This window comes from Bos indicus x Bos taurus, unplaced genomic scaffold (genome assembly GCF_003369695.1).
Source record: "Bos indicus x Bos taurus breed Angus x Brahman F1 hybrid unplaced genomic scaffold, Bos_hybrid_MaternalHap_v2.0 tig00004845_arrow_arrow_obj, whole genome shotgun sequence".
Taxonomy (NCBI): Eukaryota; Metazoa; Chordata; class Mammalia; order Artiodactyla; family Bovidae; genus Bos; species Bos indicus x Bos taurus.
In genome coordinates this window covers 11,865-16,760 of record NW_020867843.1, presented here as the reverse complement: position 1 = coordinate 16,760, position 4,896 = coordinate 11,865, and the positions used below count along the sequence as shown (strand labels likewise).

Genomic DNA, 4,896 nt, shown 5'->3' with positions numbered 1-4,896 from the left:
GGCAGGTTGGCGGGGCTAACCTGGCGAGTATCAGGCAGATGAGCAGGGAGGTGTTGCGCGGCTCAGATGGCGAGTATCAGGCAGATGAGCAGGCAGGTGTCACGCGGCTCAGCTGGCGAGTATCAGGCAGATGAGCAGGCAGGTGTCACGTGGCTCAGCTTGCGAGTATCAGACAGATGAGCATGCAGGTGTCGAGCGGCTCTGCTGGCGATTATCAGGCACATGAGCATGCAGGTGTGGCGAGGCTCAGCTGGCGAGTATTAGGCACATGAGCAGGCAGGTGTCACACGGCCCAGCTGGCGATTATCAGCCAGATGTGCAGGCAGGTGTTGCGGAGCTCAGCTGGCGATTATCAAGCAGAAGAGCAGGCAGGTGTCGCGAGGCTCAGCTGGCGATTATCCGGCAGATGAGCAGGGAGGTGTTGCGCGGCTCAGCTGGCGAGTATCAGGCAGATGAGCAGGCAGGTGTCACACGGCTCAGCTTGCGAGTATCAGACAGATGAGCATGCAGGTGTCGAGCGGCTCTGCAGGAGATTATCAGGCACATGAGCAGGCACGTGTCGCGCGCCTCAGCTGGCGAGTATCAGGCAGATGAGCAGGCAGGTGTGGTGCGGCTCAGCTGGCGAGTATTAGGCACATGAGCAGACAGGTGTGGCGCGGCTCAGCTGGCGATTATCAGGCAGATGTGCAGGCAGGTGTTGCGGAGCTCAGCTGGCGAGTAAGAAGCAGATGAGCAGGCAGGTGTCGCGTGGCTCAGCTGGCGAGTATCAGGCAGAAGAGAAGGCAGGTGTCGCGGGCTCAGCTGGCGAGTATCAGGCCGATGAGCATTCAGGTGTCGCGGGGCTCAGCTGGCGAGTATCAGGCAGAAGAGAAGGCAAGTGTCGCGCCGCTCAGCTGGCGATTATCCGGCAGATGAGCAGGCAGGTGTCGCGCGGCTCAGCTGGCGAGTATCAGGCAGATGAGCAGGCAGGTGTCGCTCGGCTCCGCTGGCGATTATCAGGCACATGAGCAGGCAGGTGTCACGTGGCTCAGCTGGCGATTATCCGGCAGATGAGCAGGGAGGTGTTGCACGGCTCAGCTTGCGAGTATCAGACAGATGAGCATGCAGGTGTAGAGCGGCTCTGCTGGAGATTATCAGGCACATGAGCAGGCAGGTGTCACGCGCCTCAGCTGGCGAGTATTAGGCAGATGAGCAGGCAGGTGTGGCGCTTCTCAGCTGGCGAGTATTAGGCACATGAGCAGGCAGGTGTGGCGCGGCGCAGCTGGCGATTATCAGGCAGATGTGCAGGCAGGTGTTGCGGAGCTCAGCTGGCGAGTAAAAAGCAGATGAGCAGGCAGGTGTCGCGTGGCTCAGCTGGCGAGTATCAGGCAGAAGAGAAGGCACGTTTGCGCCGCTCAGCTGGCGATTATCCGGCAGATGAACAGGCAGGTGTCGCGCGGCTCAGCTGGCGAGTATCAGGCAGAAGAAAAGGCAGGTGTCGCGGCTCAGCTGGCGAGTATCAGGCCGATGAGCATTCAGGTGTCGCGGGGCTCAGCTGGCGAGTATCAGGCAGAAGAGAAGGCAAGTGTCGCGCCGCTCAGCTGGCGATTATCCGGCAGATGAGCAGGCATGTGTCGCGCGGCTCAGCTGGCGAGTATCAGGCAGATGAGCATGCAGGTGTTGCGCGGCTCCGCTGTCGATTATCAGGCACATGAGCAGGCAGGTGTCACGCGGCTCAGCTGGCGAGTATTAGGCACATGAGCAGGCAGGTGTCACGCGGCCCAGCTGGCGATTATCAGGCAGATGAGCAGGCAGGTCTCGCGCGGCTCAGCTGGCGAGTATCAGGCACATGAGCAGGCAGGTGTCGCGCGGCTCAGCTGGCGAGTATCAGGCAGATGAGCCGGCAGGTGTGGCGGAGCTCAGCTGGCGAGTATTAGGCACATGAGCAGGCAGGTGTCGCGGGGCTCAGCTGGCGAGTATCAGGCACATGACCAGGCAGGTGTCGCGCAGCTCAGCTGGCGAGTATCAGGCAGATGAGCCGGCAGGTGTGGCGCGGCTCAGCTGGCGAGTATTAGGCACATGAGCAGGCAGGTGTCGCGCGGCTCAGCTGGCGAGTATCAGGCAGATGAGCAGGCAGGTGTCGCGGGGCTCAGCTGGAGAGTAACAAGCAGATGAGCAGGCAGGTGTCGCGCAGCTCACCTGTCGAGTATCAGGCAGATGAGCAGGCAGGTGTCGCACAGCTCAGCTGGCGAGTATCAGGCAGATGAGCAGGCAGGTGTCGCGGGGCTCAGCTGGAGAGTAACAAGCAGATGAGCAGGCTGGTGTCGCGCAGCTCACCTGTCGAGTATCAGGCAGATGATCAGGCAGGTGTCGCGCACCTCACCTGTCGAGTATCAGGCAGATGAGCAGGCAGGTGTGGCGGGGCTCAGCTGGCGAGTATCAGGCAGATGAGCAGGCAGGTGTCGCGCGGCTCAGCTGGCGAGTATCAGGAAGATGAGCGGGCAGGTGTCGCGCGGCTCAGCTGGCGAGTATCAGGCAGATGAGTGGGCAGGTATCACGGGGCTGAGCTGGCGAGTATCAGGCAGATGAGCGGGCAGGTGCCGCTCGGCTCAGCTGGTGAATATCAGGCAGATGAGCGGGCAGGATTCGCGTTGCTCAGCTTGAGAGTATCAGGCAGATGAGCGGGCAGGTATCGCGGGGTTCAGCTGGCTAGTAACAGGCGGATGAGCGGGCAGGTGTCGCGTGGCTCAGCTGGCGAGTATCAGGCAGCTGAGCAGGCAGGTGTCGCGCGGCTCTGGTGGCGAGTATCAGGCAGATGATTGGGCAGGTGTCCCGCGGCTCAACTGGCAAGTATCAGGCAGATGAGCAGGCAGGTGTCGAGTGGCTCAGCTACCGAGTATCAGGCAGATGAGCACGCAGGTGTCCCGGGGCTCACCTGGAGAGTATCAGGCAAATGAGCAGGCAGGTGTCGAGTGGTTCAGCTGGCGAGTATCAGGCTGATGAGCAGGCAGGTGTCGCGCGGCTCCGGCGGTGAGTATCAGGCAGATGAGCAGGCAGGTGTCGCGCGGCTCAGCTGGCAATTATCAGGCAGATGAGCAGGCAGGTGTCGCGCGGCTCAGCAGGCGAGTATCAGGCAGATGAGCACGCAGGTGTGGCGCGGCTCAGCTGGCGAGTATAAGGCACATGAGCAGGCAGGTGTCGCGCGGCCCAGCTGGCGATTATCAGGCAGATTTGCAGACAGGTCTCGCGCGGCTCAGCTGGCGATTATCAGGCACATGAGCAGGCAGGTGTTGCGGAGCTCAGCTGGCGATTATCAGGCAGAAGAGAAGGCAAGTGTCACGCCGCTCAGCTGGCGATTATCCGGCAGATTTGCAGACAGGTCTCACGCGGCTCAGCTGGCGAGTATCAGGCAGATGAGCAGGCAGGTGTCACACGGCTCAGCTTGCGAGTATCAGACAGATGAGCATGCAGGTGTCGAGCGGCTCTGCTGGAGATTATCCGGCAGATGAGCAGGCAGGTGTGGCGCGGCTCAGCTGGCGAGTATCAGGCAGATGAGCAGGCAGGTGTCGCTCGGCTCCGCTGGCGATTATCAGGCACATGAGCAGGCAGGTGTGGCGAGGCTCAGCTGGCGAGTATTAGGCACATGAGCAGGCAGGTGTCGCACGGCCCAGCTGGCGATTATCAGCCAGATGTGCAGGCAGGTGTTGCGGAGCTCAGCTGGCGATTATCAAGCAGAAGAGCAGGCAGGTGTCGCGCGGCTCAGCTGGCGATTATCCGGCAGATGAGCAGGGAGGTGTGGCGAGTCTCAGCTGGCGAGTATTAGGCACATGAGCAGGCAGGTGTCGCACGGCCCAGCTGGCGATTATCAGCCAGATGTGCAGGCAGGTGTTGCGGAGCTCAGCTGGCGATTATCAAGCAGAAGAGCAGGCAGGGTCTCGAGCCTCAGCTGGCGATTATCCGGCAGATGAGCAGGGAGGTGTTGCCCGGCTCAGCTGGCGAGTATCAGGCAGATGAGCAGGCAGGTGTCGCGCGGCTCCGCTGGCGATTATCAGGCACATGAGCAGGCAGGTGTCGAGCGGCCCAGCTGGCGATTATCAGGCAGATGTGCAGGCAGGTGTTGCGGAGCTCAGCTGGCGATTATCAAGCAGATGAGCAGGCAAGTGTCGCGAGGCTCAGCTGGCGATTATCAAGCAGATGAGCAGGCAGGTGTCGCGCGGCTCCGCTGGCGATTATCAGGCACATGAGCACGCAGGTGTCGCGCGGCTCAGCTGGCGAGTATCAGGCAGATGAGCAGGCAGGTGTGGCGTGGCTCAGCTGGCGAGTATTAGGCACATGAGCAGGCAGGTGTCGCCCGGCCCAGCTGGCGTTTATCAGGCAGATGTTCAGGCAGGTGTTGCGGAGCTCAGCTGGCGATTATCAAGCAGATGAGCAGGCAGGTGTCGCGAGGCTCAGCTGGCGATTATCAAGCAGATGAGCAGGCAGGAGTCGCGCGGCTCCGCTGGCGATTATCAGGCACATGAGCAGGCAGCTGTCGCGCGGCTCAGCAGGCGAGTATCAGGCAGATGAGCAGGCAGGTGTGGCGCGGCTCAGCGGGCAAGTATTAGGCACATGAGCAGGCAGGTGTCGCGCAGCTCAGCTGGCGAGTATCAGGCAGAAGAGAAGGCAAGTGTCACGCCGCTCAGCTGGCGATTATCCGGCAGATGAACAGCTAGGTGTCGCGCGGCTCAGCTGGCGAGTATTAGGCACATGAGCAGGCAGGTGTCGAGCGGCCCAGCTGGCGATTATCAGGCAGATGTGCAGGCAGGTGTTGCGGAGCTCAGCTGGCGATTATCAAGCAGATGAGCAGGCAAGTTTCGCGAGGCTCAGCTGGCGATTATCAGGCAGATGAGCAGGCAGGTGTGGCGTGGCTCAAGCTGG

The 4,896-nt window shown here is 61.4% G+C and overlaps 1 long non-coding RNA gene across 1 annotated transcript; it reads left to right on the top strand.

Annotated features, from left to right (window-relative positions):
- Window positions 1-2,218: 2,218 nt before the first annotated feature.
- LOC113889206 lies at window positions 2,219-3,266 on the top strand. Its single transcript, XR_003510172.1, has 3 exons — window positions 2,219-2,576; window positions 2,715-2,776; window positions 2,961-3,266. It is a non-coding gene; the product is annotated as an uncharacterized LOC113889206 (long non-coding RNA).
- Window positions 3,267-4,896: the final 1,630 nt, after the last annotated feature.